This window comes from Rutidosis leptorrhynchoides, chromosome 2 (assembly GCF_046630445.1).
Source record: "Rutidosis leptorrhynchoides isolate AG116_Rl617_1_P2 chromosome 2, CSIRO_AGI_Rlap_v1, whole genome shotgun sequence".
In the NCBI taxonomy this organism is placed as follows: Eukaryota; Viridiplantae; Streptophyta; class Magnoliopsida; order Asterales; family Asteraceae; genus Rutidosis; species Rutidosis leptorrhynchoides.
In genome coordinates, this window is record NC_092334.1 from 99092985 (window position 1) to 99115334 (window position 22350).

The 22350-nt window shown below is 34.7% G+C and overlaps 1 long non-coding RNA gene, 1 other non-coding gene and 1 pseudogene across 2 annotated transcripts; all 3 read right to left on the minus strand.

Moving 5' to 3' along the window:
* LOC139888125 (DNA mismatch repair protein MSH5-like) overlaps positions 1–17821 on the minus strand; it is a 46799-nt pseudogene extending 28978 nt beyond the window's left edge.
* Positions 16771–16969, minus strand: LOC139895463 (U2 spliceosomal RNA). Its single transcript, XR_011775908.1, has one exon. It is a non-coding gene; the product is annotated as a U2 spliceosomal RNA (small nuclear RNA).
* Positions 17822–18080: 259 nt separating the features above from the next.
* Positions 18081–19897, minus strand: LOC139894363 (uncharacterized). The gene is made up of 4 exons (XR_011774947.1): positions 19774–19897; positions 18789–18820; positions 18199–18279; positions 18081–18128 (listed from the first exon to the last, which is right to left on the minus strand). It is a non-coding gene; the product is annotated as an uncharacterized lncRNA (long non-coding RNA).
* Between the last annotated feature and the right edge of the window lie 2453 nt (positions 19898–22350).

A 22350-nucleotide genomic window follows, 5' to 3' on the forward strand; every position in this document is an offset into this window, starting at 1 on the left:
ACCTTTTTATTATTTCCCCCACCGGTTCTATTTCTTCATCCGGTTCCGATTCTTCTTCCGGTTCCGATTCTTCTTCCAGTTCCGACTCTTCTTCCGGTTCCTCTTCGGGAACTTGTGAATCAGTCCACGAATTATTCCAATTTACATTTGACTCTTCATTATTATTAGGTGAGTCAATGGGACTTGTTCTAGAGGTAGACATCTATCACATAATATCAAACGCGTTAAGAGATTAATATATCACATAATATTCACATGTTAAAAATATATAATTTCCAACAAAATTTGTTAAGCAATCATTTTTCAAGTAAACACGGTCGAAGTCCAGACTCACTAATGCATCCTAACAAACTCGATAAGACACACTAATGCAAAATTCTGGTTCTCTAAGACCAACGCTCGGATACCAACTGAAATGTCCCGTTCTTATTGATTAAAAACGTTCCATATTAATTGATTTCGTTGCGAGGTTTTGACCTCTATATGAGACGTTTTTCAAAGACTGCATTCATTTTAAAACAAACCATAACCTTTATTTCATCAATAAAGGTTTAAAAAGCTTTACGTAGATTATCAAATAATGATAATCTAAAATATCCTGTTTACACACGACCATTACATAATGGTTTACAATACAAATATGTTACAACAAAATAAGTTTCTTGAATGCAGTTTTTACACAATATCATACAAGCATGGACTCCAAATCTCGTCCTTATTTAAGTATGCGACAGCGGAAGCTCTTAATAATCACCTGAGAATAAACATGCTTAAAACGTCAACAAAAATGTTGGTGAGTTATAGGTTTAACCTATATATATCAAATCATAATAATAGACCACAAGATTTCATATTTCAATACACATCCCATACATAGAGATAAAAATCATTCATATGGTGAACACCTGGTAACCGACATTAACAAGATGCATATATAAGAATATCCCCATCATTCCGGGACACCCTTCGGATATGATATAAATTTTGAAGTACCAAAGCATCCGGTACTTTGAATGGGGCTTGTTGGGCCCGATAGATCTATCTTTAGGATTCGCGTCAATTAGGGTGTCTGTTCCCTAATTCTTAGATTACCAGACTTAAAAAAAAAGGGCATATTCAATTTCGATAATTCAACCATAGAATGTAGTTTCACGTATTTGTGTCTATTTTGTAAATCATTTATAAAACCTGCATGTATTCTCATCCCAAAAATATTAGATTTTAAAAGTGGGACTATAACTCACTTTCACAGATTTTTATTTCGTTGGGAAGTAAGACTTGGCCACTGGTTGATTCACGAACCTATAACAATATATACATATATATCAAAGTATGTTCAAAATATATTTACAACACTTTTAATATATTTTGATGTTTTAAGTTTATTAAGTCAGCTGTCCTCGTTAGTAACCTACAACTAGTTGTCCACAGTTAGATGTACAGAAATAAATCGATAAATATTATCTTGAATCAATCCACGACCCAGTGTATACGTATCTCAGTATTGATCACAACTCAAACTATATATATTTTGGAATCAACCTCAACCCTGTATAGCTAACTCCAACATTCACATATAGAGTGTCTATGGTTGTTCCGAAATATATATAGATGTGTCGACATGATAGGTCGAAACATTGTATACGTGTCTATGGTATCTCAAGATTACATAATATACAATACAAGTTGATTAAGTTATGGTTGGAATAGATTTGTTACCAATTTTCACGTAGCTAAAATGAGAAAAATTATCCAATCTTGTTTTACCCATAACTTCTTCATTTTAAATCCGTTTTGAGTGAATCAAATTGCTATGGTTTCATATTAAACCCTATTTTATGAATCTAAACAGAAAAAGTATAGGTTTATAGTCGGAAAAATAAGTTACAAGTCATTTTTGTAAAGGTAGTCATTTCAGTCGAAAGAACGACGTCTAGATGACCATTTTAGAAAACATACTTCCACTTTGAGTTTAACCATAATTTTTGGATATAGTTTCATGTTCATAATAAAAATCATTTTCTCAGAATAACAACTTTTAAATCAAAGTTTATCATAGTTTTTAATTAACTAACCCAAAACAGCCCGCGGTGTTACTACGACGGCGTAAATCCGGTTTTACGGTGTTTTTCGTGTTTCCAGGTTTTAAATCATTAAGTTAGCATATCATATAGATATAGAACATGTGTTTAGTTTATTTTAAAAGTCAAGTTAGAAGGATTAACTTTTGTTTGCGAACAAGTTTAGAATTAACTAAACTATGTTCTAGTGATTACAAGTTTAAACCTTCGAATAAGATAGCTTTATATGTATGAATCGAATGATGTTATGAACATCATTACTACCTTAAGTTCCTTGGATAAACCTACTGAAAAAGAGAAAAATGGATCTAGCTTCAATGGATCCTTGGATGGCTCGAAGTTCTTGAAGCAGAATCATGACACGAAAACAAGTTCAAGTAAGATCATCACTTGAAATAAGATTGTTATAGTTATAGAAATTGAACCAAAGTTTGAATATGATTATTACCTTGTATTAGAATGATAACCTACTGTAAGAAACAAAGATTTCTTGAGGTTGGATGATCACCTTACAAGATTGGAAGTGAGCTAGCAAACTTGAAAGTATTCTTGATTTTATGAAACTAGAACTTTTGGAATTTATGAAGAACACTTAGAACTTGAAGATAGAACTTGAGAGAGATCAATTAGATGAAGAAAATTGAAGAATGAAAGTGTTTGTAGGTGTTTTTGGTCGTTGGTGTATGGATTAGATATAAAGGATATGTTATTTTGTTTTCATGTAAATAAGTCATGAATGATTACTCATATTTTTGTAATTTTATGAGATATTTCATGCTAGTTGCCAAATGATGGTTCCCACATGTGTTAGGTGACTCACATGGGCTGCTAATAGCTGATCATTGGAGTGTATATACCAATAGTACATACATCTAAAAGTTGTGTATTGTACGAGTACGAATACGGGTGCATACGAGTAGAATTGTTGATGAAACTGAACGAGGATGTAATTGTAAGCATTTTTGTTAAGTAGAAGTATTTTGATAAGTGTCTTGAAGTCTTTCAAAAGTGTATGAATACATATTAAAACACTACATGTATATACATTTTAACTGAGTCGTTAAGTCATCGTTAGTCTTTAGATGTAAATGTTGTTTTGAAACCTTTAGGTTAACGATCTTGTTAAATATTGTTAACTCAATGTTTATAATATCAAAAAAGATTTTAAATTATTATATTATCATGATATTATGATGTACGAATATCTCTTAATATGATATATATACATTAAATGTCGTTACAACGATAATCGTTACATATATGTCTCATTTCAAAATCATTAAGTTAGTAGTCTTGTTTTTACATATGTAGTTCATTGTTAATATAATTAATGATATGTTTACTTATCATAATATCATGTTAACTATATATATAACCATATATATGTCATCATATAGTTTTTACAAGTTTTAACGTTCGTGAATCACCGGTCAACTTGGGTGGTCAATTGTCTATATGAAACCTATTTCAATTAATCAAGTCTTAACAAGTTTGATTGCTTAACATGTTGGAAACATTTAATCATGTAAATATCAATCTCAATTAATATATATAAACATGGAAAAGTTCGGGTCACTACAGTTGTTGGGCCGTTTGTTGTAGTTGCGATTGATGTTGCGATTGTTGGGATAATTGTTGCGATTATTGTTGTAATTGTTGTTGTTGTTGTATTGGTGATTCTTATCACCGTTTTCCTCCCACTTTCTTTTGACTTGCTTCACATTGGCCTCTTCAGCAGTCTGTTCTTTAATTCTTTCTTCAATCTGGTTCACTAGTTTGTGAGCCATTCTACATGCCTGTTGTATGGAGGCGGGCTCGTGTGAACTTATATCTTCTTGGATTCTTTCCGGTAATCCTTTCACAAACGCGTCGATCTTCTCTTCCTCATCTTTGAATGCTCCCGGACACAATAGGCACAATTTCGTGAATCGTCTTTCGTACGTGGTAATATCAAATCCTTGGGTTCGTAACCCTCTAAGTTCTGTCTTGAGCTTATTGACCTCGGTTCTGGGACGGTACTTCTCGTTCATCAAGTGCTTGAATGCTGACCACGGTAGTGCGTGCGCATCGTCTTGTCCCACTTCCTCTAGATAGGTATTCCACCATGTTAACGCAGAACCTGTGAAGGTATGCGTAGCGTACTTTACTTTGTCCTCTTCAGTACACTTACTTATGGCAAACACCGATTTGAACTTCTCGGTCCACCGTTTCAATCCGATCGGTCCTTCGGTTCCATCAAATTCCAAAGGTTTGCAGGCAGTGAATTCTTTGTAGGTGCATCCTACACGATTTCCTGTACTGCTAGATCCAAGGTTATTGTTGGTATGTAGCGCAACCTGTATTGCGGCTATGTTTGAAGCTAGAAAAGTACGGAATTCCTCTTCATTCATATTCACGGTGTGTCGAGTAGTCGGTGCCATTTCCTTCAAAATAGTCAAATGGAACAAGTTAATCATACAGAATATTAAGAGTAGTTAATACTATTTCGTAGCATAATATGAACTCATTTATAAAAGCTTTTTCTTCATATTAGCGTTTTATAAGTTTAAATTCGGGTAGTACCTACCCGTTAAGTTCATACTTAGTAGCTAATATACAATTCAACTACTACAATTCTATATGAAAAACTGATTATAATAATATTTCGCGTTCAAACTTTTATACAATATTTTACAAACTTACAATACCGCTTATTTTGCATAAAGCATGAAATATAGCACACAATAACTTTGATACAAGATAGTTGTGAAGATAATTCTAGCTAGTACACAAGTCGTTCAGCAAAGGCAATAAAGACACGTAATTCATACGTCCAGAAACAAGTCATGCATTCTGGTTTTACTAGGACTACTTCCCATCCTTGGTCTTGTGGAACATAACCGTTATGGCCGTTGATAAGACATCGTGTTGAAACGTCGTCAAAGGGACGAGGGTTATGTAATGTCCAACAGTCCCGTAACAATCTAAAAACCTCATTTCTTACCCCAATTACCGACTTCGTCACTTGTGGGAACGTTTTGTTTAATAGTTGTAGGCCGATGTTCTTGTTCTCACTTTGGTGAGAAGCGAACATTACTAATCCGTAAGCATAACATGCTTCTTTATTATTGCATGTTAGCCGCTTTTTCTAAATCACGAAGTCCAATATTCGGATATATTGAGTCAAAATAATTTCTTAACCCATTGCGTAAAATAGCATTTGGGTTCCCCGCAATATATGCGTCAAAGTAAACACATCGTAACTTATGGATTTCCCAATGTGATATCCCCCATCTTTTGAACGAAAGCCTTTTATAAACCAAGGCATTCTTGGAACGTTCTTCGAATGTCTTACAAACTGATCTCGCCTTAAATAGTTGTGCCGAAGAATTCTGACCGACTCTAGACAAGATTTCATCAATCATGTCTCCGGGTAGGTCTCTTAAAATATTGGGTTGTCTATCCATTTTGTGTTTTTATAGTGTAAAATAGACAAGAGTTAGATTCATAAAAAAAATACTTATTAATACAAGCAATTTTTACATATATCATAAAGCATAAGCACACTATATTACTTATATTACACCACAGGAATACAACTATCTTATTCCGACTCGCTTGTTTCTTCTTCTTCGGTTTTGGTTCGTTTTGCCAAGTTTCTAGGGATATATGATGTTCCCCTAATACGAGCCGTCGTTATCCACATTGGTTTAGAAAAACCTGGTGGTTTAGAGGTTCCCGGGTCATTGTTACAACTTAAGGACTTCGGGGGTTGACGATACATATAAAGTTCATCGGGGTTGGAATTAGATTTCTCTATTTTTATGCCCTTTCCCTTATTATTTTCTTTTGCCTTTTTAAATTCAGTTGGGGTAATTTCTATAACATCATCGGAATGCTCGTCGGAATCCGATTCATCGGAGAATTGGTGATCCTCCCAATATTTTGCTTCCTTGGCGGAAACACCATTGACCATAATTAACCTTGGTCGGTTGGTTGAGGATTTTCTTTTACTTAACCGTTTTATTATTTCCCCCACCGGTTCTATTTCTTCATCCGGTTCCGATTCTTCTTCCGGTTCCGATTCTTCTTCTGGTTCCGACTCTTCTTCCGGTTCCTCTTCGGGAACTTGTGAATCAGTCCACGAATCATTCCAATTTACATTTGACTCTTCATTATTATTAGGTGAGTCAATGGGACTTGTTCTAGAGGTAGACATCTATCACATAATATCAAACGCGTTAAGAGATTAATATATCACATAATATTCACATGTTAAAAATATATAGTTTCCAACAAAATTTGTTAAGCAATCATTTTTCAAGTAAACACGGTCGAAGTCCAGACTCACTAATATATCCTAACAAACTCGATAAGACACACTAATGCAAAATTCTGGTTCTCTAAGACCAACGCTCGGATACCAACTGAAATGTCCCGTTCTTATTGATTAAAAACGTTCCATATTAATTGATTTCGTTGCGAGGTTTTGACCTCTATATGAGACGTTTTTCAAAGACTGCATTTATTTTAAAACAAACCATAACCTTTATTTCATCAATAAAGGTTTAAAAAGCTTTACGTAGATTATCAAATAATGATAATCTAAAATATCCTGTTTACACACGACCATTACATAATGGTTTACAATACAAATATGTTACAACAAAATAAGTTTCTTGAATGCAGTTTTTACACAATATCATACAAGCATGGACTCCAAATCTCGTCCTTATTTAAGTATGCGACAGCGGAAGCTCTTAATAATCACCTGAGAATAAACAAGCTTAAAACGTCAACAAAAATGTTGGTGAGTTATAGGTTTAACCTATATATATCAAATCATAATAATAGACCACAAGATTTCATATTTCAATACACATCCCATACATAGAGATAAAAATCATTCATATGGTGAACACCTGGTAACCGACATTAACAAAATGCATATATAAGAATATCCCCATCATTCCGGGACACCCTTCGGATATGATATAAATTTCGAAGTACTAAAGCATCCGGTACTTTAGATGGGGTTTTTAGGCCCAATAGATCTATCTTTAGGATTCGCGTCAATTAGGGTGTCTGTTCCCTAATTCTTAGATTACCAGATTTAATAAAAAGGGGCATATTCGATTTCGATAATTCAACCATAGAATGTAGTTTCACGTACTTGTGTCTATTTTGTAAATCATTTATAAAACCTGCATGTATTCTCATCCAAAAAATATTAGATTTTAAAAGTGGGACTATAACTCACTTTCACAGATTTTTACTTCGTCGGGAAGTAAGACTTGGCCACTGGTTGATTCACGAACCTATAACAATATATACATATATATCAAAGTATGTTCAAAATATATTTACAACACTTTTAATATATTTTGATGTTTTAAGTTTATTAAGTCAGCTGTCCTCGTTAGTAACCTACAACTAGTTATCCACAGTTAGATATACAGAAATAAATCGATAAATATTATCTTGAATCAATCCACGACCCAGTGTATACGTATCTCAGTATTGATCACAACTCAAACTATACATATTTTGGAATCAACCTCAACCCTGTATAGCTAACTCCAACATTCACATATAGAGTGTCTATGGTTGTTCCGAAATATATATAGATGTGTCGACATGATAGGTCGAAACATTGTATACGTGTCTATGGTATCTCAAGATTACATAATATACAATACAAGTTGATTAAGTTATGGTTGGAATAGATTTGTTACCAATTTTCACGTAGCTAAAATGAGAAAAATTATCCAATCTTGTTTTACCCATAACTTCTTCATTTTAAATCCGTTTTGAGTGAATCAAATTGCTATGGTTTCATATTGAACTCTATTTTACGAATCTACACAGAAAAAGTATAGGTTTATAGTCGGAAAAATAAGTTACAAGTCGTTTTTGTAAAGGTAGTCATTTCAGTCGAAAGAACGACGTCTAGATGACCATTTTAGAAAACATACTTCCACTTTGAGTTTAACCATAATTTTTGGATATAGTTTCATGTTCATAATAAAAATCATTTTCTCAGAATAACAACTTTTAAATCAAAGTTTATCATAGTTTTTAATTAACTAACCCAAAACAGCCCGCGGTGTTACTACGACGGCGTAAATCCGGTTTTACGGTGTTTTTCGTGTTTCCAGGTTTTAAATCATTAAGTTAGCATATCATATAGATATAGAACATGTGTGTAGTTAATTTTAAAAGTCAAGTTAGAAGGATTAACTTTTGTTTGCGAACAAGTTTAGAATTAACTAAACTATGTTCTAGTGATTACGAGTTTAAACCTTCGAATAAGATAGTTTTATATATATGAATCGAATGATGTTATAAACATCATTACTACCTCAAGTTTAGTAGGTAAACCTACTGGAAGTGACAAGAAATGATCTAGCTTCAAAGGATCTTGGATGGCTTGAAAGTTCTTGAAGTAGGATCATGACACAAAAACAAGTTCAAGTAAGATTTTTACTCGAATTAAGATAGTTTATAGTTATAGAAATTGAATCAAAGTTTGAATATGAATATTACCTTGAATAAGAAAGATAACCTACTGTATATAACAAAGGTTTCTTGATCTTAGATGATTACTTGGAATGGATTAGAAAGCTTGGAAGTAAATTAGTAAACTTGAAGGGATTTTTGAAGTGTTCTTGAAGTGTTCTTCCTATGATGATTATAGCTTGATTCTTGAAGTGATTTTTGATGAAGAAGATGATTAACTACTGGAAAAATACGTTCATAATAGTGTGTGTGTGTGTGTGTGTTGAGAGAGAATTAGAAAGAGAATTGGAAGTGAAATGGAGTGAATGATGAGTGGTAATTGGTGAGTGGTGAGTGGGGTTAAAAGGAGTTTTAGTTAGTTGACTAGCTCATGGTAGAAGTTAAAATTGATTAGTCATACATGACATAATCAAGAGTGGAATCCCATGCTAGTTCCTATTGGTATATACCCATAGTAAGTACGTTTTGAAGCTGTGTATAATACGGGTAAGAATACGACTAGAATTCTTGATGAAAGAAAAGAATGGGAAAGTAACTGTAACCATTTTCGTTAAGTATGAGTGTTTTGATATATGTCTTGAAGTCTTCCAAAAGTATTTTAATACATCTAAATACACTACATGTATATACATTTTAACTGAGTCGTTAAGTCATCGTTAGTCGTTACATGTAAGTGTTGTTTTGAAACCTTTAAGTTAACGATCTCAATTAATGTTGTTAACCCATTGTTTATTATATCTAATGAGATGTTAAATTATTATATTATCATGATATTATGATATATTAATATATCTTAATATGATATATATACATTTAAATGTCGTTACAACGATAATCGTTACATATATGTCTCGTTTCGAAATCCTTAAGTTTGTAGTCTTGTTTATATGTATATAACTCATTGTTAATATACTTATGGAGATACTTACTTATCATAATCTCATGTTAACCATATGTATATCCATATATATATCGTCATGTCGTTTTTACAAGTTTTAACGTTCGTGAATCGCCGGTCAACTTGGGTGGTCAATTGTCTATATGAAACATATTTCAATTAATCAAGTCTTAACAAGTTTGATTGCTTAACATGTTGGAAAAATTTAATCATGTAAATATCAATCTCAATTAATATATATAAACATGGAAAAGTTCGGGTCACTACAATAATGATGGAATCGAGAAGAGAAGTCTTTGTATGAATACTATTGAGTGTGAAGATTACCAAGAAGAACTTAAATCATTCATACTTCATCAAAACCATTCTATTGGACTTATTATCATTGTCTCTGATATGGGACTGTGCCCATTAAGGCCTAGATAGCGAAAGATGTTTTCAGAGGGATATTCTAAATACTCACTCATTAAGAAAGCTACGTCTTTCATTCCGTTTCCTCCAATAACTTTAATACTAAAGAAGGAATGAGATTGATAGCAGTTGGTTACATAAAAGGTTGAACGATTGACAGAATATTCAATATACTATGAGATCCATCAGAATCATATGAATTGAAAAGTATACGTTACGATAGAAGCTAATGGCTGACAGGGATATTCCAAAATTACTATGAGAACCTTCCTGTTCAATTAGACCTAACGTATGTGCTTGTGGTAACGGAAAGCGTCAATAGACTTGTGCTCAATTACCTACCTAATAAATCGTGCGATCTCAAATGATGACTAAGTCAGTGATTGAATCTAACATAGCAATATGTTAAAGTAATTAATTAACTTGATCATTAAAATGTCTAAGAGGAAAGTCTGTAAAAGTTTAATGAAGATAGATACCATGTTAAGATCAATTTCTCACAAAATATTTTCTTTTACTTGTGAAATTTTTGTTTGTACATATTGTTGTCTAAATGTTGATTGATCATGAATATATTTTGATAATTTAGCTTTCTTAGGTTTATGACTTACAGAAACTGCTTCCTGTAAATAACATGTTTTTATGCCATACAATCTTGGATCTTTCTTAACCTTGATCATTGACTTTCTGACCTGAATTGTTCTTCATTTGCACTTATTATTGTGATAAGTTTAAAATCCTAAAAACTACAAAAAGATTTTTAGTGTGTTAATATTTATTTTGAAAAATACAAAAACATTTTATTTGTTTGCTTGTGTGAATGTGTGTATATTTCCATGAAGTTACAAATTGTGTCTCAATGTCAAAAAGAAACGAAATACACATCTCAAATTTTAAACTTGTTTAAGTTTTCAAAATGTAAATATTTTGCGTGTAAAATCAGCCCAGTGGATGTGAATAGAGGGAGTTATCGGGGTTTCTAAAACAAAAAAAATAAATGTTAAAAAAAAAAAAGACAGTCGACCGATTTGGACTATAAGTCGGTCGATGTTAAACAAAAATCGCCCGACTTACTGGCTTGTCACATATGTCGGTCGTTTGTCACATATGTCGGCCGTTTGTCACATATGTCGGCCGACATAACTTCATAGTCGACCGACGGTCAACCTGGGTATAAAAAGGCCTCAGACGGCCGAAGTACCCCATTTCGTGCGATTGAGTCATTTTACCAAAAAATTCGAACTTTGCAAGGAGGCGTTTTTGATCGTAATTTTCATATACATCTTTGACTTGTGATTCCAGCGCCATTAACTATTCGAGGTAATTCCTTCTAGATCGAAAGTTATTGATGTTTTTGTTTATTTTTTCATTTTCTATTTGATTTGTACAATTTAGAACTTGTTAGTGTTGATTGTTGATTAGAACATGTTAATCGGCCTCCTCTGTACCATTATTAGTCATTGACTGAAACAAAACACCATAAAATTTATGAAATTGAATTTGGATCTGAGTTTTGCTTCGTTAAACAATCGGCCGATTGACTTCCTAAGTCGACCGACTTACTTTATGTCGGGCGATTTACTAAGTCGATCGATTTATATCTATGTCGGGCGATTGTTCTTGAAAATCGATCGACTTATCTTATATGTCGACCGACTGTAAAATCTTTGTAATTTTCTTATGATTTTTAACGCTTTTCGATTCTTGTATATATGTTTGTATAGCAGAATCAATGGCTTAATAGGGTAGTCCAGTGAACGAAGAAGTGCATGAGGAAGAGGTGATTCTGTCCAAGAATCTTCCGGGTTTGACGGCAAGCGAAAACGCCAATCTAGTGGCGTGTTTAAACGAGGAAGGACCTGAAGCAAAGGAAGGCTTCGTTGATATTATCAAGTTTTTGAAAAGGCCCAGGATTCATACTGCAATCACTATAGAATGCAAGGCGTACTATTCGCACCAACGAGAATTCTGGAACAATGCTTCTATTGTCACTGAACAGGGAAAGAAGGTGATACGAAGCAGCGTTGGTGGTACAATTGTGAAGATCTCGGCTCAGACAGTTTGTGAAGACTTAGGCTTTCCCGATAATGATACTATGCCAGTCACAATTAATAGAACTAAGGTCAGAAGGTGTTTAGTGAGATGTGGATACTCTGGTGATCCGATGAAAGGTGCAGTTAAGAGAACTCGATTCTGTCATCAATACAAATACCTAACTTTGGTGTTGTTGAGATGAATGAGTCCAATGGTAGGCGGCTTTGCAGCTCTAGTTCTTCATGCGGACTTCAATTTCTCTGAAGTGATTTTTAGAAGTATGTTGGTGAACGTGAAAAAGAAAAGCCACTTAATGTTTCCTAGGTTCTTGCAGGTGATGATTGAAAAACAAGTGCAAGGATTGAATAAGGTTAAGCAGGATGAGATTAAACTGAATCATCTGAACGACTTGACTTTCAACCGAGTCAAGCAAAAGAGAGGTCCGGATGAACCATTCAAGAGACTGGTTGGCCACCTCGCCAATGAAAACTATGTATGTCCACCAGGTGCTGCCTGTCGTCATGAGAACAGTACGTCTGGTAATGAAGATGATATCGTCGCAGTTGGTGAAGACGATCAAGAGGTTAATCAGCCACCGCCAGTTGTTGCATCTGAACAGATACTGGTTTATGAAGACGATGAAGGAGATGACTTTGACCCTGATCAATTCGAGCTGAGAAAGCGAAAACAAGCTGAGGGTCCTTCAGTTACGACAAAGCCGAAGCAGAAGCGAATAAAGTTCATTAAAAAGGCAAAGAGAACTGAGTCATCTTCAGCTGCTGAACAACGACAATCACAACAATCACAACAACAACGACAATATCCAGCTGCTGCTACTCAAGAAACACGTGCTGAAACTGATACAGGAGTTCATGCTGCTGCATCCACGACTGTTATTACACAAGATACTGCAGTTACTCTATTAAGCGAGAAGGTTGTCAATATGGCTTCTGAATTTGAAAAGTTTAAAGAAGAAGCTAATGAACGAGAAAGAAGAAAGGATGCTGAGATTGCTAAACTGACCAAGCAGGTTGAAGATCAACAGGTTGAAATGAAGAAGTTAAAAACTAAGGTTGATGCTCAAAATTTGCTCATTGTAAAGGCCGAGTCTGCAGCGAACAAGGCACTGACGAAAGTGCTTGAGTGGAAAAATAATTTCGATATTGAGGCTGTTGATCTCGAACAGGATATAGATTTTGGTAATTTTGACGATCAATGCGAGGATGAGCTAGGTTTGGATCCTGCTAAAGGCACAAGCGAGAACCCACTGTCAGTAATTCCTTTAAATATTGATTAATCTTTACGTGATTTTTTAGCAAAGCAGGATCGTCTGAATCACTCAGCTGTATTTGATAATTTAGAAGAAGGGGAGATCCCGCCGGATCTAAGCGCTGAGGAGCAGGCCGAGCTAGTGCGTCAAGAGCAACAAGCAAGTACTTCAGCTGACACGACTGCTAGCTCATCTTTTGAGAATCGTTACGATTCTAGTGATGATTTTGAGGAAATTGTCGTAAAAAATGAAAACGACAACGATTTTGATGAAGTAATTATCGAAGATGAACCAATAGGTGATTTTCCGGAGTACGGACGTAATAACGATAAAGATCTACCTACGTTTCAAGATTACTTCAAAATGAGTGAAGAGCTTCTAAACCGTAAATGCGAAGAAAAAGAAAAGACCGAAGATTTGCCTCCAGGGTTTTTACCGGTCAAAATAAATGAAGAAAAGGTAGAGGTTCTAGAAGCTGAATGGAAGATCCTATTGAGGATTAGAAAATATTGTGAGAAGCCAGAGCAGGAACCTGAATGGCTGAACTACATTAATAGGCCGGCGAATCTTTTGGCAAAAGGAAAAATCATTGCTTGGGCCTACATCAAAGACTTTAATATATACGCAATAAAGAAGGAGTACGGAGTGGACTACAACAAATATGGATTCGAGTTCAAGACTCTACCGTACTTTGAATTTATGCAGGTGGCTAGGCTCAAGATGTTATATCGGGATTATGACGGAATTCCTGATATTATTTGCAAGAAGATAAGACGATCGTTCTTGTCAAAGAACTTTGAGGGATTCAGCCCTCAATTTCCCACGATCACTTATCGAACAAACAAGAAAACAGGCGAACGAAGAAAGATTGTTAAATACCAGCCGGTAAAATATATGAGAAAGGTTCCTGTGATGAAAATGCCGCAGAACTTTAGCCCACGTTTTCGCTGGTGGTACTACAATGAACGCTCAGAGGAAGCAGTCATCGTTTTGGACAAATCGAAGGAAGATGAGACTGATTCGATACGGGTTATAGATCCCGTTTGGTTGAGAAATTGCTGTGAAGCTGACATCTTCACATTGCACTACAATCGGATGCTGTACAAGCCAGAGAATAGAGTTCAAGCACAACAGTACATTCGTGTTTCAAAGGTTTGCTATTTGAACAATATGGTTACAGATCCGTACAGAGATTGAAGCAGATCGAAGACTTATGAGGAACTAGGTCTTAGGGGGAGTTTGTTAGTACATAATTTGTAATCCCTAGTTCCATGAACGTTAATGTATTATTCGATCATGTAGTAACCTGTAATATTGTTAAACGTTGATTGTCGATTGCTACTTTATATATATGTAAAAGTTTAAATGTAATGTGTAATGTTACTCGACAGTCGGCCGACTGACATAGTCAGTCGACCGACTGTCAACCACAGTCGACCGACATAAGATCTGGGATATTTAAGCCAAGTTAATCTCCACTAATTTGGTTAATCACTTAATTAATTTTACACACACAAACAGTTCCAGGTCCGGTTTCTCTTAAACCTTCATGTCCAAATACCACAGAATGTCAGTCTAGGCTTCGTGTTTATCAAGATCTAATCTTGGTTTGACTCGTACGAACCCGAAAACCCATAGAAATTCGTTTAAGCTCGTTTTAGTGTTATTCCGCCTCTAGATCGTGTTAGGTTGATTCTAAGGTCCCTTTTCAGCGTCTACATGATCAATAAATAATCTTGGTATCATTTGGAATAAATGTGTCAACTGTCATTTCCTGCAAAACATGTCTGATAACAGATTGCACTGAATGTTATTGCCTAAATATTGACTTGGGCAGTCCAGTATGAGAGGAGTGATTTTTGGGAAGAAAAAAAAAATATTCTGACCTTCCATTCCTAATATCAAGCACAGGTTCAGCACTCAATGTGGGTCTTACATAATTATTCTGACGAGCGACCAGTGCCAATGATAAAAGGCTATCGAGCCATGAGCAAGATTAGTGAATAAATACTAGAAAAACAGGTTACAAAAGGTCGAGAAGGAAAAGGAACAGCCAGCTAAAAAAGTATCTGACCAGTCAAGTTCAGCTGCAAAATTGACCCCCTTGAGTAGATGCGTTGAGAACTCAAGAATATGTGACACCAAGTCCCTTGTAATGGCTCTCTCTATATCTTGGAAGGATTTGAGTAAATACAAGAAAGAAACAAAAATTGATTAATACAATGCATATATTAACTTAAATCCTGAGAGTTGAATTTTTTATGCCAGGCGAAAGAAGATGTGTTAAGAAAACTGAACGGTTCCCAGCCTCTTATGATTTTCATTAAAAACAGTTGAAAGAGACAGGGTTTATTTTTTAGATTACGTACCTAGAATTTTGTGATATATGTCTCCTAAAAGGCTGTCCAATTCTCGTGTTTTTGCATTGCGGTAGTAGAACTTTCTTACGTCACTGTCTTCATCGGAGAACTGGAAAACGAAACTCGGGCTTGATGAATTAGAGTTGATTAAATGCATCTACATATATGCTAATGTTATATTAAGAATAAAATGTAACCATCTTACTGCGAATTCGTAGTCTTCAAGGTTGTCTAGAACTCGTTCCTCTAGCCTTTCTTCAAATATGCACATCAGGTATCCTATTCGGAAACAGAAACATAACTAAAGCATATGAAGATACAATCTCAATTTCAACACTAAAGAAACAACACTTTAGTTACACATCCTTCAACATATGAATTTTTTAAATTGGAGAGTGGCAACAATGTTTATTTACTTATATTGTTACTGTGACAAAAAGTAGCTCCTACACTGCAAGAGATTTTAGGGAGAAACTAGGAGTCGTGGTATCATCAATGTTTTTTTACTTATGTTGTTACACTATTCGTATACCTATAATAATATTTACTTGGTTATAGTTACAACAACAACAACAACAACAACAACAACAACAACAAAAACCCAATACCACATGAGTGGTGTATGGGGAGGTGATATGTAGACAATCCTTCCCCTATCCGAGAATAAAGACAAGTCATTTCTCCACTCAGAGTGAAACACTCTCAAGAGATTACTTGGTTATAGTTATTTTCTATATAGGATCTATGACTATCGTATAGATATACGAATAAATAGTATAAATATTTCCTATTTATACTATTTATTCGTATATCTATACGATAGTCATAGATCATAGTTTTAATTTCAAGCTGTGTAGGAAAACCAGAAGAGCAAGTAACTAACTCCTAAAAGCTAAAATACATCTATCGTTGATAAAGATAAGGGAAGGATCTTTGCTTTGAGGCTCGCTGATGGTTCTATTTGGCCTATATGGAGGAGCAACAAATGCAAGCCTAGCCTGGACGAATATCGTCTTTAAAAGAAATGGGAAACCAAGACACATCAAATAGATTTACTACCTATACATTATATAGTTATAGTATGCTGATTACATATATTTTCAAAATTTAAGACTAAATATTGGAGGGGTGTGGCGAAGGCATAGTCTTCTTTTTTCTCTCAAATAAAAGTCTCATTGGCGGAATGCTAAACGTTTGGTAATTTCTCCTCCGACCAGGATAAAAGATCCCATTGAAGCGGCTGAAGGCGACACTCAAAGGCCCCAATAGCAAGCTATTATAATGGGCCTTTCCCCATAAAAAATAAGATTAATATCGAGTGGGCCGATGACCCACATATCAGATATTAAACTGATAATATTAAACTGATAAGAACAGATACTACACTTGAGCTTAGCCAAAAGGCCGAGAAAGGTATGCTTATTCCTTTGTTGGGCCGCTGCTTTTATAGCCACTCCCTTCACCCTTGTATTTTTCACTCACCCGATGTGGGATTGTGAGCTACTTTTTCCTTTTGGTTCCACCACAAAAGCTACCCTTTTAGTATCAGTTTTCACCAATAATTCTACACTAAGCTAAAACTTCAGACCCTTTTCTAATTGTACCTGATTGAGTTAATTTTATTTCAAACTTAAAAGAGTACAGTAGTACTTAAGTTTAGATAGAATATATATAAACATATGGGTAAGATCTTATATTAGCGCTTCAAGACTGGCATCATATCCAATATGTCAGACATGTATGATAGTAAAAGTTTAAGATGATTAACTTTAGCCCAATTGAACTACATACATTTTGGTGTTGGATAGTATCAAACATGACAAAGAAGAATGACAAACCTATTCGATTAATATAAACAACTTGTGGGAGCAATCGATCTCTCGACATGTAAGGAAGACGTGCGAGTTCTAATGATGATACCTGCCCGAGGAATGGTGTAATCATTACTCACAACTTATATTGATAACACATATTTACTTCCAATATCGACGCCATTACAGCATTTGTAAAGTTAGGATTAAACCTCCTCCAAAAATTCTGGCAATTCTTCATATATTTGCCTCAGTTCATCCAACTGCATTTGTTTATGAAGAAAAGGCTTGTCAAGAAAAAGAAACATGCACTTGAAAGGCAAAATATGCAGAAAGAGAGATATATAATGTGTGCTTAAGATAACCCAATCATAAAGTCCTAACCTCTTCACAAAAACCATCTTTCACAGATGTCTCGTAACCTTTGTCTTTACTTCTATTTACATCAATAACACCAATTATCTACAAAAGAATAAACATATATAAAAAATAGTGAAAGTTTAATATAAGTCAGTAATCCATATCATCTAAAAGCAGTCATCATTACTGGCGATATGCTAGAGAAATATGCTTATTATTACACAGTGTTACAACCAAAGACCTTTAAAAGCAGTCATCATTAATTAACTTTTATGCGGAAAGCAAAAATAGGCGGAATTGCATAATAGAAAATCTTTTTAAAGTTACTACACCTGTGCCATGCTTGTTCATAACTAAATATTGAACTCTTCATCTGCTTTACAGAAGGCACCTCGCTTTCACCATCTGTATCACTAGCGAGAATGAATACACAATCCACAAGCTCAGGGTGCATAAAGAATACAAGAAAACCTACCATTTTGTTGTAAAGCAGTTAATAGATATTCATCACTCTTGGTACTTGTGTATATGATCAATGGCTTAACCTGATACTTCACTGGGACAAGGCAAAGTAAGAAAATGAAGAGTTGTTAAGCTGCAGTAAGCTGTCTAATGACCCACACTGAAAAGCTGATGATATGAAATAGAAGTAATCAAATATCATAAGGAAGAGGAGAGGAAATGCAACTAAAATCTTATTGACGAGTTAACGAAATTCCCTTCACCTTGTAAAAAATATTGTATGTAAGAGGGAAAGCAAAAGTATGTTTTACCCATATCAATCAAGGGAAACTCTCCTACAAAATTACAAGGGAAGACTTAGTCTCCAACTCTAATTACAAAATTTTAGTAATGTGTTAACTCTACTACACTTATCTTCATATCATATTAAAAGGGAAGACTTAGTCTGCAGGATAATGTAATTATAAGATTATTATGTACATTATTGCTGGTAAACAAATAAAATATGATAATGATTATCAGTATATTAGTGTGGATAACGTCAATATCAGTTTAATTCCGCATACACAAAATACTGCTATTTGTTTACATAAGAAGCTTTACCTATGACCCTGCATTAGGCATGCCATGTACACCTGCATAGACAATTTATATTAAATTATTAACGCCACATAAGTTTAGGGAAAACATTACACAATGAAATTTTATATTAATATAAGCAAAAATAATATTCGAGGATCCCCTCAAGACAAATTAGCCTGTGCTTCCAAATACTTTCCATTTCTGTTCCTTAGTGACAATGAAGAAAGGAATAGTTTCTCAAAGTAAAACAGTTTTTAGATGGAAAAGCCTGGATTGCAAGATATCATTTTGGTTCTAGAAAACTTAATTAACTAATTTCTGTTATTTCATTAGTTATAGCTATAGAAGGGATGATGTCCACGTGGCATTGCATTACTGAACGATAACTGAACTTTGCAGTCGAATACTTTTTCAATGTTACTGAATTGCTGAAATATTGTTTCCTTTAAATAAACTATTAATATTTAAGTGCTACAGTAAGCTCTAATTAGCTAATTTCTCTTATTTCATTAATAATAGCTATACTAGTTATAGCTATAGTAGGATGATGTCCACGTGGCATTGCATTACTGAACGAAAACTGAACATTGCTGTCGATTACTTTTTCTATGTTACTGAGTTGCTGAAATATTGATTCCTTTAACTAAACTAATAATATTAATTGCTACAGTAAGTTCCAATTAGCTAGATACGGACTTGCAACAATTCTTCAAATCATATATATCAATTATCAATCAAATAAGGTTACAAAACGCGATCGATAAATCATACATTAGTAGCGTTAACGCCTAATAAATCGAAGTAATTACTGCTAATACATACATGATATTATGAAAGGATTGAGATATTACGAGGACGATGACGAAGAAAACGTGAACAGGTAAAAATTAGGTTACAGAATATGAAAATGAATGCAAGCAATTTAACTGATCCGATAAATAATGGAGTATGTGATATGGTGATATACAAGTTACAGAGAATGTATTAATGGCGTTGATTAACGCACCTGAGGCACAGCTTCTGTTTCGTCTACCTCCTCCTCCTCCATAGCACAATTCGAGCGTGTGTGTTTTCGCGCGAAGGTGAATCGGTGTTGTTGTTGTTGGAAGCGAGCCAAACACACACACCGTAGACGACATAGGTTATCCTCACTCACTACACCAACACTTTGAGGTTGGTTAGCCTTTAATTTTATAAATCCTTAGTGCACAATAATATTTAGGCGACAGTGTCGACCATATATCGTTCAAGCGGTATAACCGACCATATATCACTTAAGCGGCAAAGCCAACCATATAATAGATACAACACAAGTGCACTAAGAACTTAAACACAAACCGAGGCTTAATCGGGAAACTTAACAAAGAACACTTTTATTAATATAAAGAAACAATTACAATATTATGGACTCAACTCACACTATTACTTCTTCACAACTTCTACTTCTAACTCTTCTTCACTTCTTACTTCTTCTCTACTTCACACTTCACTTACTCGCACCTTACACAAATGAACTACTCATCACCCATATTTATACTACCCCATGGAACATTCTAGAAACTAGATATTTCCATGAATAAATATCTAGATATTTTCTACACATACAAATATCTAGATTTTTCCTATCAAATACAAATTTCTAGATTTTTCCTACCATATTCTAAATTCTAGATATTTTCTTATACATATTAATATATAGATATTTTACATATATATATATATATATATATATATATATATATATATATATATATATATATATATATATATATATATATATATATATATATATATATCTACTAATACCAAATTTGCATTGTATTTTAACACTCCCCTCAATGCAAATTTTCTTCCAACGATGTCTTGCAGACCATTCCAAGTGCTTCTCTGAATTTTGTAAACTTCGGTTTACTTAGGCTCTTGGTGAATATATCTGCAACTTGTTCATCTGTCTTTGTTGGCATCATCTTGATTTTCCCTTCAAGGACCTTCTCGTGAACATAATGATAGTGCACTTCTATATGTTTTGTTCTTGCATGAAAGACTGGATTCTCTGCTAGTCGTATAGCTGGTAGGTTATCGCAAAGAAGATTTACTTGATAATCTGTTGATTGATGAAGATCTTTCATTAGTTGTTTCAACCATGTGATTTCTTGTGTTGCTGATGATGCCGATCGATATTCTGCTTCAGTGCTTGACAAGGATAATGTTGGTTGTCTCTTGCTGCACCATGATATTACTCCTGATCCAAGACTAAACATGTATCCAGTTGTTGACCGTCGTGTATCATAGTCTCCAGCGTAATTGGCGTCACAATATCCAGTCACCCGACATTCTTTTGTTCTCTTATATAAAATGCCAAAGTTAATAGTACATTTAACATACCTTAAAATGCGTCGTACAACTTTAAGGTGAGGCTTCTTCGGATTGCTCATGTATCGACTAACCACTCCAACTGCATAAGATATATCTGGCCGGCTTAGTGTGAGATAAATAAGACTTCCGACCAACTTTTGATACATGGTAACATCTTGAAGACTTTTTCCTTCATCTGCTCGTAGTTTTGTATTCGGATCCATTGGGGTTGAGATAGGTTTGCAATTAAGCATTCCGTACTTTTGTAAAAGATCTCGCGCATATTTTTGTTGTCCCAGAAATAATCCTTCTCTTTTCTGCTCTATTTCGAGTCCAAGAAAATGTTTGAGTTCTCCAAGTTCCTTCATATGAAATCTGATAGACAGATTCTCTCTTATTCTTTGGATCTCCTCATAGTGATCTCCCTTGATGATTAAGTCATCCACATATACTAGCACTATGGCTAGTTTTCCTTGATCTTGTTTCACAAATAAACTAGAATCTGAAGGAGCAACTGTGAAACCACTTTGTACCAAGAACTCGCCAATCTTCCCGTACCAAGCTCTTGGAGCCTGCTTCAAGCCATATAGTGCCTTCTTTAATTTGCATACATGCTCAGGATGGATCTTGTTCTCAAAGCCTCTTGGTTGCTCCATATAAATGTTTTTGTCAAGTTCTCCATGTAAGAAAGCATTCTTGACATCCATCTGCCACATCTTCCAAGATTTGATGGCGGCTAAAGCAAGTAGAGCTCGAATTGTTGTGATCTTCGCCACTGGACTAAACGTTTCTTCATAATCCAGCCAATATTGTTGAGAAAAACCTCGAGCAACAAGTCGAGCTTTATACCTTTCAATGGAGCCATCTGATCGAGTCTTCACCTTGTAAACCCATTTACAAGATATTAGTTTTACATCTTTTGGCTTTGGAACTAAACTCCATGTCTGGTTTTCTTTTAGTGCATTGATTTCTTCTTCCATCGCTTTCCGCCATTCTTGACTTTGTGCTGCTTCTTCATAAGTGGAAGGCTCAATAGGTATTGATTCATCCACATGAGCAGCATTGGCATACCTCGGATTAGGTTGCCTCGGCCTTGTTGATCTCCTTAATTCTTGTGCATGCTCCTCGACTTCCTTTTGGCTTGGACGAACCTCCTCGGATATAGATTGATGTACACCAATTTTCCATGGACTTTTTTCCTTAGAGTACGACCCTTCTCCTTCTTTTA